Consider the following 15,082-nt stretch of genomic DNA (forward strand, 5'->3'; position numbering starts at 1 on the left):
TCTTCACCCAGTGAGTGGTGGCTGTGTGGAATGCTCTGCCCCAGAGTGCAGTGGAGGCCCACTCTCTGGATTCTTTTAAGAAGGAGTTGGATAGAGCTCTCAAAGATAGTGGAATTAAGGGTTATGGAGATAAGGCAGGAACAGGATACTGATTAGGAATGATCAGCCATGATTATATTGAATGGCGGTGCAGGCTCGAAGGGCTGAATGGCCTACTCCTGCACTTATTGTCTATTGTCTATTGTCTATTGTCTATTGTCTATTGTTACTATGTTGGACTGTCTTTCTCAACCTCTCCTCTTACCCTCACCTGGGGCATTATAATCCTTGGGTTATACCATTGGAAGCTGTCTCTAAGAGAGAGCAGTCCTAAGGTCCAATAGGGTTATAGTGACAAGAATGCCCAGGCAGCTCAGTGGTTAACACTGCCACCTCAGTGCCAAAGACCAGGATTTTATTCCATGCTCAGGTGGCTGTGTGGCATTTGGAAATGCTCCCCTTGTTTGTGTGGGTTTCCTCTAAGTGATCTGGTTTCCTCCCACAGTCCAAAGATATGCAAGTTGGGTTGGTTGACCATACTAAATTGCCTAGTGTCCAGGGATGTGTAGATTAGGTGAGTTAGTCCTAAAAAATGCAGGGATGGGGTTGGATCTGGGTGGGATGCTGTTCAGAGGATCAGTGTGGATTCAATGGGCTGAATATCCTGTTTCCACACTGTAGAGATTCATGCCTTACTGTATGTCTACAGAAGCCACAGAAAGCCACAGAAACTCCAGAAAAATGAAATCCCAAGAAGCATTCCTGGCAAACTTTATTACTTAAGCATTTACCATTGATGTAGTAAATTATATGATCTTACTACAGTTTAACTGTACATTGTTTGGGCCGGGGCTGGATAATACTCAAAAGTCACAACCCATTGCAAACCATTCCTCAAACTTACCTCTCATTCATTTAGGACAAGAAATTGTTATGTTAAGATCTTACAAGAGTCTTATAAATCAAATCAGTTGTAACAACTCTACTACTTTCATGCCTTGTTATATCAAATGTAACAGTTCTGATAAATCATGACAATTATTCATTCCTATACCTCCAGACATTGGTAAAAACACATCAACTAAGCAGTACTTAGCTAACAAATGGTTGAACTTATTATTTACTGTAGTTTTTCACAAGGGTAAAATTTAACAACAATAAAATCCCTGTGAATTGAATCCCAAAAGATCCACCCGTAAATTTGTTTTTAAATGGAATATCCAGATATCTGAAGATGCCCCGAGGTAACCCAATTTGCCTAGAACCACACTGCACAAAAATTCTAAATATGAACACAATAATACAAGAATGTGTGAAAAAGTCTCTTTTTTTTCACTTTTTAAAAAAGTTGGGAGTTCACAAAAGAAATCTTACACAAGATGAGCTAATCCAGAGCTACTAGTATGGAATTTTGGCTTATCATGGGCATGAATCTATTAGATTTGTAATTTTGCTTGGAGGAACAGTTGATGACTTTGATGCATACAGGTTTCTCCAAATTTGACTTAGCAGGGTTTTACCGTAAAGGCCATGGGCTGGCTTTTATGTTTTTTGGCAGGTTGAGAGAGCCAGAATACTTGGTCCTATATCCACACCTCAGCTCATCAGCTCATGACCAGTTAATAGTCATCTCTTGGGAAGACACATGTTTAGAGGTTCAGAGAAAGGCAGTGAAAAGTTTAGGCTGGGGAGCATCATGAGGTGGTGGGTTTTGCTGCACAGAGGAAGTCAGCCATATCTCTTGTACAAGCCAGTTTGTATCTGAAGCTGACAACAGGAGCTACATTCTGATGAGCAGAACTTAAGGGACTGTTCTTGGAAGGAGCTAATAAGTTCCATCACCTGAGTTACCACTGTTCAATTGTCTCTGTTGTGTACCATAATCTTTCAATAGCAACAATCTGTACTTAGTCTTAAGCTGAGCCAGATGCCTCACAATGGATCATCATTTATCATCAGTGTAAAGTAACCAGCTTTCCTCCCTACAGTGAGGCAACAGGCCATTTGGCCTAACAAGTCCACACCAACTCTCTGAAAAAATATATAATAACCCTATTTACTGTTCATGAAGACTAAGACGACCTTCTGCCAAAAGTCATCTTTCCCCACACAGAACTTTTTGCATAAAATAATATCAGCAAAAAAAGGATTGGTGGCAGTTACTTGAGGTTTTACAGTCTTACCATTATATTAGCAGTCAAAAATGGAATGCATTATTATACTTGGAGTGATATTCCTTTATGAACTCAACATAAAAATAAGTCAAGTACCTAAATGTTATCATTTGACTACATCTGCACTGTAGTATTTGAGGCACTTGCTGTCTCTGGTGATTATCTAGTGTATATTACTTTAGCTTTAAATAAACCCAGAGACCTTTAGTAAAAGAAATCCACATACCTGAAGCTGCTAGTGCAAATATTCAACCATCTGAATTCTGAAGGACTTGTGTTAGGAACTCAATACCACATCTGGCAACCACAAAATTATATATTTTTAAACTTTATTCACAGGATGAGGGCGTCACTTGGCTGGCCAGCATTTATTGCCCATCCTTAATTGCCAAGAGGGCTATTAAAAGTCAACCACATTGCTGTAGATCTGAAGTCATATACTGCATAGACCAGACTATCGATGTAGTTTCCTTACCTAAAAGGAATTAGTGAACCAGATGGGTTTTGCCACCAATCAACAATAGATTCATGGTTGTCATTAGACCCTTCATTCTAGATTTATATTGAATTCAAATTCCATCAACTGCTGAGGTGGGATTAGAACTTCGGTAACCAGAACATTATTTGGGTCTCTAGATTAGCAGTGCAGCAATAATACCCAGCAGGCTATCATGTCCATTATAATGAGTCAGCAATCCCTTGCTTTGGTACTTTAACAATGCATTGCAGTTATGGTAATGCATCATGTAAATCACAAATAGTTTAGCTGGTTGATGCAAGTGGACCAGCAGTGACAGTCCTACTCGCTTGGAAAATTAACAGCATTGTGACTATCCATTAGATCACAGAAGTATCCATGGAAGCACAGGAGGCCGAGATGCACACATTGAGTCAGTCAAGAATGTACAACAATTGTACCCAGCAATTTCAATGTCATTGTAACTTTCAAAAGCAATGCTTTTGCACCTCAGAAGTCATTCTGTGTAATGACTTTCCCAGAAAATGGAATATTCACAAAGAAGAATTTAAGCACAAGCTGGATGACATAGAAAGTTATAGCATCATTTGCCACATGAATCATCATTTATACTTGACACAGTTCAATTATGTGCGCTTTAAGAAGGACAGGGCAATCAGCACATGTTTAGATCCAAAATGTCTGAATACTTTCCTGAAGAGACACCCACACAAGGTTCCAATGCTCAGGCAGTTAAATTCCAAGTTCACAGGAGCTAAATACTTCTCCAAGCCAGACACCAAACATGGATATTTGATCAGAATACCTAGTCATGGAATATTATAAGCACTATTTGGAAAATATTGTTACCAGGGACTACCTTTCTCTGTCAGCCAAGATCTGTTTCAGCAACATATGGACAGAATTACAGAAAATGTGCCTGGATGCATTTGCATTGCTGATAATGTTGCTGGTAATGGACAAAACTAGAAAAGTGTGATAGGATCTTAGTTCAATGATGGCAGTGGTTGCATGTAATAGGCTTATTTTCAACGGCAAGAATTGCCAAGTGAACATAAGTCAGATCATTTTTTTCAGTTGCATATATTCAGATTGCAGAACCATCCTAAAACATGTAAGATTGAAGATATAAAACACGTCAACCTCACAAGATGAAGATGACCTAGTTAGATGCTTGAATTAACTAACCTCTTGGCAGCAAATACTTTCCTGGTATGCATCATCATTGAAAGAGATCCTACAGAAAGATGTCAGAGAGTCATAGAGATGTATAGCACGGAAACAGACCCTTCGGTCAAACTCGTCCATGCTGACCAGAGATCCCAACCTAATCTAGTCCCACCTGCCAGCACCGGGCCCATAATCCCTCCAAACCCTTCCTAGTCATATACCCATCCAGATGCCTTTTAAGTGTTGCAATTGTACCAGCCTCCACCACTTTGTCTGGCAGCTCATTCCAATCACATACCACCCTCAGCGTGAAAATTTTGCCCCTTAGGTCCCTTTTTTATATCTTTTACCTCTCACCCTAAACCTATGCCCTCATTCTGGACTCCCCTACCCCAGGGAAGAGACTTTGTCTATTTATCCTATCCATGCCCCTCAGTTTTCAATGTTCCAGGGAAAACAGCCCCAGTCTATTCAACCTCTCCCTATAGCTCAAATCCTCCGACACTGGCAACATCCTTGTAGTGATGATTTGGAGATGCCGGTGTTGGACTGGGGTGTACAAAGGTAAAAATCACACAACACCAGGTTATAATACAATAGTTTTAATTGGAAGCACACTAGCTTTCGGAGCGCCGCTCCTTCATACCTGATGCTCTGAAAGCTAGTGTCCTTCCAATTAAACCTGTTGGACTATAACCTGGTGTTGTGTGATTTTTAATATTCTTGTAGATCTTTTCTGAACCCTTTTCAAGTTTCACAACATCCTTCGGATAGGAAGGAGACCAGAATTGCACCCAATATTTCAAAAGTGGTCTGACCAATATTCTGTACAGCCGCAACATGACCTCCCAACTCCTATACTCAATACTCTGACCAATAAAGGAAAACATACCAAAACACCTTCTTCACTATTCTATCTACCTGCGACTCTACATTCAAGGAACTATGAACCTAAACTCCATGGTCTCTTTGTTCAGCAATACTCCCTCGGAACTTACCATTAACCGTATAAGTCCTGCTAAAATGCAGCACCTCGCATTTATCTAAATTAAACTCCATCTGCCAATTCTTACTCCTTTGGCCCTTCTGATTAAGATTTTGTTGTAATTTGAGGTAAAATTCTTCACTGTCCACTACACCTCCAATTTAGGTTTCATTTGCAAACTTATTAACTATACCCCTTATGCTCACATCCAAATCATTAATATAAATGATGAAAAGTGGTGCACTCAGCACTGATCCTTGTGGCACTCCAGTGGTCACAGATCTCCAGTCTGAAAAACAACCTCCACCACCAACCTCTGTCTTCTATCTTTGAGCCGGTTCTGTATCCAAATGGCTAATTCTCCCTGTATTCTGTGAGATCTAACCTTGCTAACCAGTATCCCATGGGGAACCTTGTCGAATGCCTTTCTGAAGTCCATATAGATCACATCTACTGCTCTGTCCTCATTAATTCTCTTTGTTACTACTTCAAAAAACTCAATCAAGTTTGTGAGACATGATTTCCCATGCATAAAGCCGTGTTGACTATCCCTAATCAGTCCTTGCCTTTTGAAATACATGTACATCCTGTCCCTCAGGATTCCCTTCAACAACTTGACCACCACTAGTCTATAGTTTCTGGCTTGTCCTTATCACCTTTCTTATACAGTGGCACCACGTTAGCCAACCTTCAATCTTCTGGCACCTCACCTGTGACTATGAATGATACAAATATCTCAGCAAGAGGCCCAGTAATCATGTCCCTAGCTTCCCACAGAGTTCTAGGGTACACGAGATCAGGTCCTGGGGATTTATCCACTTTATGCGTTTCAAGACTCTGTAATATGGACATTTTTCAAGATGTCACCATCTATTTCCCTGCATTCTATATCTTCCATGTCCTTCTCCACAGTAAACACTGATGCAAAATACTCATTTAGTATCTCCCCCATCTCCTGTGGCTTCACTCAAAGGCCACTTTGCTGATCATTGAGGGCCCTATTCTCTCCCAAGTTACCCATTTGTAATTAATGTATTTGTGATAACTCTTTGAATTCTCCTTAACTCTATTTGCCAAAGCTATCTCATGTCCCCGTTTTGCCCTCCTGAATTCCCTCTTAAGTATACTCCTACTGCCTTTATACTCTTCGAAGGATTCACTCGAACTATCCTGTCCATACCTGACATATGCTTCCTTCTTTTTCTTAACCAAACCCTCAATTTCTTTAGTCATCCAGCATTCCGTACATGTACCAGCCTTTCCTTTCACCCTAAAACTTTCTCTGGACTCTCGTTATTCATTTCTCAAGGCTTCCCATTTTCCAGCCGTCCCTTTACCTGTGAACATCTGCCCCCAATCAGCTTTTGAAAGTTCTTGCCTATTACCATCAAAATTAGCCTTCCTCCAATTTAGAACTTCAACTTTTAGATCTGGTCTATCCTTTTCCTATTTTAAATCTAATAGAATTATGGTCATTGGCCACAAAGTGACTGACACCTCCCAAGAGTAGGTCAAATTTGCACCTTCTCTAGTAGGTACATCCGCATACTGAATCAGAAAATTTTCTTGTACACACTTTACAAATTCCTCTCCATCTAAACCCTTAACATTATGACAGTCCCAGTCAATGTTTGGAAAGTTAAAACCACTACCATAACCATAAGTAAGTATTCTTATCGATAACTGAAATCTCCTTACAAATTTGTTTCTCAATTTCCTGCTGACTATAAGGGTGTCTATATTACAATCTCACTAACATGATCATCCTTTTCTTATTTCTCAGTTCCACCCAAATAACTTCCCTGGACGTATTTCCAGGAATATCCTCCCTCAGTACTACTATAATGCTATCCCTTATCAAAAATGCCACTCCTCCTCCTCGTTTGCCTCCCTTCCTGTAGCATTTGTATCCTGGAACATTAAGCTGCGAGTCCTGTTCATCCTTGAGCTACATTTCTGTAATTGCTATGATATCCCAGTCCCATGTTCCGAACCATGCCCTGAGTTCATCTGCCTTCCCTGTTAGGCCTCTTGCATTGAAATAAATGCATTTAATTTATCAGTCCTACATCGTTCTCTGCTTTGTCCGTGTCTGCCCTGACTTTGAATGCTTCTTTTCTCAACTGTACCAGTCTCAGGTTGATCTCTTTCCTCACTATCTCCCTGGGTCCCACCCTCCACCCCCACCATCTCACTATTGTAAATGCTCCCGAGCAGCTCCAGCAAATCTCCCTGCCACTATATTAGTCCCCTTCCAATTCAGGTGCAATCCGTCCTTCTTGTACAAGTCACTTCTCCCCCAGAAGAGATTCCAATGATCCAAAAGTGTGAATTCTTCTCCCATACACCCCAGCTCCTCAGCCATGCAATCATCTGCTCTATCCTCCTATTCTTGTCCTCACCAACTCACAGCACCAGGGGTAATCTAGATATGAATACTCTTAAGGACCTCCTTTTTAAATTCTTGCCTAACTTTCTATATTGTCCCTTCAGAATCTCATCCTTTCCCCTTCCTATGTCATTAATTCCAATTTGTACAATGACCTCCCTCTCCCACTTGAGAACATTTTGCATCCTCTCTGAAATATCCTTGATCCTGGCATCAGGGAGGCAACACACCATTCTGATTTTTCGCTGCTGGCCACAGAAATGTCTGTGCCTCTGACTGACTATACAGTCCCCTAACACAATCAATCATTTGAAACCTGACATACTCTTCATTACATTAGAGCCTGTCTTGATGCCAGAAACTTGACTGTTCTTGCTACATTCCCCTGAGAATCCATTGCCCCCTACATTTTCCAAAACAGCATACTTGTTTGAAATGGGGATAGCCACAGGAATCCTGTCTTACCTTTTCTGGAGTTAACCCATCTATGTGACTGTATCTGTGACTTTTCTTGTTTCCTATAACTGCCATCCATCACACCCTCTTGCTCTTGTAAATTCCTCATTGCCTTTAACTGTCTCTCCAACTGACCCATTCAATCTGATAGATTCACAACCAATGATACTTATTGTAGATATGATCTTCAGTAACACATAAACTCTCCCTAAACTCACACATCCGACAAGAAGAGCATATCACTCTACTTAAGGCAAGTTTTGCTTCTTCCAATCTACAGACCCAGAAAATAGCACTGTCTTATTTCTCTACAAAATACTGCTCCAGGTTAAATTAATACTAATGGCTTATATTTTTAAGTTTAATCAAGAGACATATTTCAAATAAAACATATAATCAAGAAAGAACCCATTCTACTCACTATTGTAGATTTACAGCAAGACTATACTTAGAAACAGGTAAGTGAATAATTTTATGTTGTGACCTCTCCCAAACAGGTTCCTCCAAAGTCAGTTGGGAATTTTACTGTTTGTTAATTTTCCCAGACGCACTCTGATGTCCAGCGATACATGAATTCAACAGCAAAGGCGGTAACTGTTGTTCATTGCTGTGTCAGTTAGCAGTATGGGTTTCTTTCTTTCTCATTCCTGTGCTGACCTGACAATGTGCTGCCTTTGTCTGTCCCCCTCTCTTTTACTAGTGCTGCTGTTTTGACTTTGGGAAAAAAAAATTCCAAAACAATGCAGCAGCATTTAAATCAGTAATTGCTGCTCCTGGAATTTGAGGAAATTACTTCCAACACTTAAAATACCTCAAAAAAGCAGACTGTTACAGCCAGAATTTTTTTCCCATCCTCTATCTTGGATTATCTAGAATCCTGTATCATGTAGATAGAATGAGGACCATCAACATATGTTGAAATCTCTCAAACATGTGTCATCAGCAGAAAACTGCACTCTGCTGTCCTGCAAACCAAGGAAGATTTTAAAGAAAGGGCCAGGAATGCACAGCACTGAGAATTGCAATGCAGTTGCACTTGGATCCAAATCTATCACAAGCACAATCCAATTACTCCAACACAGAACACAAAACATTTTCTTTACTGTTCATTATTATAAGTTTTAATACATAACTTCAGTAAGCAATTAATTTTGAAACTCATCACCAACTATTAGAAATTATTTGGCACAAGAAAATTGATTAGTGCACCACCTAGATAACAGAAACAAATAGTAAAAATAAAGGGTAAGACTTTAACATCTGCCACAAACCCCTGACACCAAAATGGTTATCTCTGATAAATTGAGAAGATTACCAAACCCAAACAAGGATTCAGACATTCCCCCAGATCTAGAAGTCTCAGCATCAACATTAATGTGGAGAATATGCTCAAAATTGATCTATTGCATTTTGGTCAGTATAATTATGACTAGCTTGTGACAATATTATGGCTTTAAGATGTGTATTTTGTCCTTTATTTTATGAAGAACAGTTGAGGTCAAAGTGTTGATCAGTCTGCTTCAAAGCCCATAAAGTAAACACTTGTGAGGCCTTCTTTTTTCCTTTAAGGTTGAAACAATAGAAGTAGCCTGAATGAGTGGAGTTAAGCTCCCACAGTTCCAGGATTTTTAGTTTTATTTTTCCAGTAGCAGTTGCTGGAGTCTTGAAGCTGAGTTTGGAAGCTGCAGCCATCTCTCCCTGCTACTCTTTCTCTCAGATTTCTCTTGGTGTTTTTCCTCCTGGACTGGAAAATTGCCTGTCAGACAATATTCTTACTGAATTTTGCCCTTTGTCAACAGGGTGTTTATGGGATGTTATGGTATTAGAACAGTTAATTAGTAGTAGTAGTTAAAATATCTATTATTTTCCAATACAGTTGTTATTCCACTTTTTTTATTTTTTGTTTTATTTTAACTATAGTGTATGAATAAAGTATGTTTCACTTCAAATCTGGTAGTTTGATCAATTAAATTGGTCCGGAATGCAATGCCGAACAGCTGCGTTTAAAGTCAGAAAAAAAAATAGGGTCTTGGTTATCTTTGAGGGAGCTTGGTTTGGTCCATAACAAGCTTCAATCCGAAACAGTTAATACGCCACAACTGAAGGTATTATGGAAAGTTAGCATTGGAGGATGGTCAATGATAACAACTTGCCAGATACTGTCAAATGCTTTTGGCGTTACAGAGATGAGCTTAGTATTTCAACAGATGTTATGTTCTAGGGAAAACTAAATTTGTGCCTAAAGCTGTCCACCAAGACATATTGTCATAACTACGCCAATAACATATTGACATGGAAAAGTCGAGGTGACTAGCATAAGTTACAACCTATTGGCTAGGGAATAATGATGTGCAAAGGGCCAAGGGTGTGGTGCTGGAAAAGCACAACAGGTCAGGCAGCATCCAAGGAGCAGGAGAATTGATCAGGAAAGGTGTCTTAATGATGTGCAAGACATGCCAAAGCCAACAGCAATAGCAACATAGAGGAACTCCCGTGGTCATAAATTAACAATGATCTATTTACTGTAAATTGTGCCTCTGAAAGAATCATTGTCTGACTATGGGTCACAGCAAACCTTTCATGGTGCCAAATAGGGTGTGAACCAGTGACATCCTCACCACATTACCCCGATTAAATATTTTCACCAAACCTCATCACTTGTGGACATAAATGCTTCCCCATTCTAAAAATTCTAAAGTTGCATCATGTGTATTGTTCCTTCAATTATCTTTTGATAAAATGCTACAATATCAAGCCATTCTCAGAGTTATAAAGTGCAATTCATTGGATTTAATAACTTTCCAACGTAACAGACTTTGTCAGATTTTGTCCTTTCAACCAGTGATGAAATCCCAAGATATAGTTATAAGTTCCCTTCAAAGCTACACACCATGCTGACTTTTTTAGATTACATTAGATTAGATTACTTACAGTGTGGAAACAGGCCCTTTGGCCCAACAAGTCCACACCGCCCCGCCGAAGCGCAACCCACCCATACCCCTACATTTACCCCTTACCTAACACTACAGGCAATTTAGCATGGCCAATTCACCTGATCTGCACATCTTTGGATTGTGGGAGGAAACCGGAGCACCCAGAGGAAACCCACGCAGACACGGGGAGAACGTGCAAACTCCACACAGTCAGTTGTCTGAGACGGGAATTGAACCCGGGTCTCTGGCGCTGTGAGGTAGCAGTGCTAACCACTGTGCCACCGTGCCGCGACTTGGAACTATATAGCCATTTCCTTCACTGTCTCTAGGTTAAAATCATGGAATTCATCCTGAATAGCAGTATACCCAAAAGAAAGCAGTAATTCAAAAAGTCAGATCATAATGTCAAGGACAATTAGGGATCACAATAAATGTTGGCGTGAACAGCAACACTTATCAAGTCAAGTTGCCACGTTTTTACCAGACCATAGGGCTGCTGTCTTATTAGAAATAGATGACTGGTGTTTTAACCTGAGGGCCGCTACATCTCAGGAAAGGGAAGAGGTTGAGAAGGAGAGTCCTTTGAGGTAACTTCAGCCAGTGTTAGAATTTGAACTGTTGGCATCACAGAGCTTCGCAAGCCATTGGTACAGCCAACTTAGCTGAACCAACTCCCAGCAACCCTATATCCTATGAATTAATAATGAAAAAAATGCCTTCCTCTCTCTCATTGAATCAGAGTGTGTTTTGCTGATGTGTGTAGAATGATAAATTGAAAATATGATTTTCAAACTTTTGTTCATTCTTCATATGCATATGTTTACTGCATTTTATTTTATAGTTCATGCACAACCGCAAGTTCCAATATTGGCTTATTTCTCCAAGTCAAGATGCCCAATTAAATTGCAAACTGCAAATATAGCTCAAAAAGTAATAACAAGTTAGCTGTTAACTGCCATTCACATCTCAGAGCATTCTCATGACATTTTCTATAATGTCAAAATATGTGATTTCCACATTAACAATCACACAAGAAAAGGTTTCGTGACACAACAGCAAAACACTGCAGATGCTGAAAATCATAAACCAAAATGAAAATGCTAGCAACAGCACCCCAGACAGCATCTATCAGATGAGGAGCACAGTTAATATTTAATTTGATGACCTTTTATTGGAACTTGGAAAAAATACAGAGATAGGAAAAGGAACAGGAGAAGATAAGAAAATTTGGGAAATATGGAGGGCAGAGGAAATTGGGATGATGGTGCAAGGCAAAGAGATGACAATAGGACTAGTAAAGGAGTAAAAATATATCCACAAACATTACTAACACCTGTCATCCAAACTGATTTCAACAAGTTGAGATTATAGCCTCTAATTTATTTGTGAAAAATACTTCTGGAAACAAGTACGATGTTAGCCACAATTTACATTTCAATCACTAGTCAAGGCCAAAGCAGAAGCTCTACTTGACATCATTATGACTGTGACACGTAATGCCAAATACATTAATGGATGCCAGCATGCATTATGTAAATAATTGCTTACTCTAAAACAGCTAAGTGGACTATAAGCAGTGGTTTTAACTTTAAGGACATAATAGGTATTTTTTCAACTTCTAACAAACACAGTTTAGACAGTGCATATTAATATGTCATCAGGTTAAATTTTTTTTAAAAAAGCAATCTTTGTTTACCAGACAGATTCTAAAACCAACCAAGCTACTTTGCATTTGTGATTGAAGAATAAGAACAATCTTGGGATTAGTATGTTGTGACCAAGTATACAAACGGGTGGAACAATACACTAACACAGTACTTCAATAAATGTGTTATTTACAACTTAGACTTCTTTTTTGTGAACAAAAATATAAATTCAAAAATTACATTGGTGGCTCCTTTCTGTGCTGCTCGAAGTCTCCGTGCCCCAAGCCCACTGGTCAATGGGTAAGGTAACCCAATTGTATTGTGAAAACCTAGAACCATCATTCAGCCTTGTATACCTGCTGCCTTGGTCACTGAGCTGGTGAGATTGCAGCAGATGTCTGAGTATGCAGAGCAACATCTGCCAAAAGAAGCTGACATTTGGTCAAAAGATGACTGGAAAAAGGGGACATGAGATAGCTTTAGCAAATAGAATTAAGGAGAATACAAAGAGTTTTTACAAATATATTAAGGACAAAAGGGTAACTCGGGAGAGAATAGGGCCCCTCAAAGATCAGCAAAGACGCCTTTGTGTGGAGCCACAGAAAATGGGGGAGATACAAAATGAGTATTTTGCATCAATATTTACTGTGGAAAAGGATATGGATGATATAGACTGTAGGGAAATAGATGGTGACACCTTGCAAAATGTCCAGATTACAGAGGAGGAAGTTCTGGATGTCTTGAAATGGTTAAAGGTGGATAAATCCCCAGGACCTGATCAGGTGTACCCGAGAACTCTGTGGGAAGCTAGAGAAGTGATTGCTGAGCCTCTTGCTGAGATATTTGTATCATTGATAGTCACAGGTGAGGTGCCGGAAGACTGGAGGTTGGATAACATGGTGCCACTGTTTAAGAAGGGTGCTAAGGACAAGCCAGGGAACTATAGACCGGTGAGCCTGACCTCAGTGGTGGGCAAATTGTTGGAGGGAATGCTGAGGGACAGGATGTACATGTATTTGGAATGGCAAGGACTGATTAGGGATCGTTAACATGGCTTTGTGCATGGGAAATCATGTCTCACAAACGTGATTGCGTTTTTTGAGAAGTAACAAAGAGAATTGATGAGGGCAAAGTGGTAGATGTGACCTATATGGACTTCAGTAAGGCGTTTAATAAGGTTCCCCATGGGAGGCTGATTAGCAAGGTTAGATCTCACTGACACCAAAATTGGAGGTGTAGTGGACAGTGAAGAGGGTTACCTCAGATTACAACAGGATCTGGACCAGATGAGCCAATGGGCCGAGAAGTGGCAGATGGAGTTTAATTTAGATAAATGCGAGGTGCGGCATTCTGGGAAAGCAAATCTTAGCAGGACTTATACACTTAATGATAAGGTCCTAGGGAGTGTTGCTGAACAAAGAGACCTTGGAATGCAGGTTCATAGCTCCTTGAAAGTGGAGTCACAGGTAGATAGGATAGTGAAGAAGGTGTTTGGTATGCTTTCCTTTATCGGTCAGAGTATTGAGTACAGATGTTGGGAGGTCATGTTGTGGCTGTACAGGACATTGGTTTGGCCACTGTTGGAATATTGTGTCCAATTCTGGTCTCCTTTCTATCGGAAAGATGTTGTGAAACTTGAAAGGGTTCAGAAAAGGGTGGGCGGCACGGTGGCACTGTGGTTAGCACTACTGCCTCACAGCGCCAGAGACCCGGGTTCAATTCCCGCCTCAGGCGACTGACTATGTGGAGTTTGCACATTCTCCCCGTGTCTGCGTGGGTTTCCTCTGGGTGCTCCGGTTTCCTCCTACAGTCCAAAAACATGTGCAGATCAGGTGAATTGGCCATGCTAAATTGCCCGCAGTGTTAGGTAAGGGGTAGATGTAGGGGTATGGGTGGGTTGCGCTTCGGCGGGGCAGTGTGGACATGTTGGGCCGGAGGGCCTGTTTCCACACTGTAAGTAATCTAAATCTAAAAGATTTACAAGGATGTTACCAGGTTTGCAGGATTTGAGCTATGGGGAGAGGCTTAACAGGCTGGGGCTGTTTTCCCTGGAGCTTTGGAGGCTGAGGGGTGACCTTATAGAGGTTTACAAAATTATGAGGGGCATGGATAGGTTAAATAGACATAGTCATTTCCCTGGGCTGGGGGAGTCCAGAACTAGAAGGCATAGGTTTAGGGTGAGAGGGGAAAGATATAAAAGAGACCAAGGGGCAACCTTTTCACACAGAGGGTGGTACGTGTATGGAATGAGCTGCCAGAGGAAGTGGTTGAGGCTGGTACAATTGCAACATTTAAGAGGCATTTGGATGAGTATATGAATAGGAAGGGTTTGGAGGGATATGGGCCAGGTGCTGGAAGGTGGGACTCGATTGGGTTGGGATATCTGGTCGGCATGGATGGGTTGGACTGAAGGGTCTGTTTCTGTCCTGTTCATCTTTATGTCTCTATGACTCTACCAGTTTAAAGTCAGCTCATTTGGTTTGAAAAATGTACGAGTGACATTTCAAAGAATAATCAATAAAGGCATTGTGGGGTTACACAACTTTGTAGTGCATATGGATGATCTAGTGAATTTTAGCCCTACACGGAAGGAATGTTTGGAGCATCCACTGGAATTGTTCGATTGACTTCAGGAGATGGGTATGGTGATAAGCCCTGCTAAGAGTGAGTTGATCAAAGCCACCCAAGTCACGTTCCTGAGCCATGTCATTGGACATCTAAAGATGGCTCTGTGGGATGTGAAAAACAAATATTATTGAGGAGTTTCTCATACCATCAATGAAGAGGGACATACTATGATTCCTGGGACTGA

General features: G+C 40.5%; 1 protein-coding gene across 6 annotated transcripts in view; it reads left to right on the forward strand.

The window, feature by feature from the left end:
• xkr4 (XK related 4) overlaps positions 1-15,082 on the forward strand; it is a 518,298-nt gene that overhangs the window by 417,777 nt on the left and 85,439 nt on the right. The window lies entirely within an intron of this gene.

The sequence above is a fragment of the Chiloscyllium plagiosum genome, chromosome 4, assembly GCF_004010195.1.
Source record: "Chiloscyllium plagiosum isolate BGI_BamShark_2017 chromosome 4, ASM401019v2, whole genome shotgun sequence".
Classification (NCBI taxonomy): Eukaryota; Metazoa; Chordata; class Chondrichthyes; order Orectolobiformes; family Hemiscylliidae; genus Chiloscyllium; species Chiloscyllium plagiosum.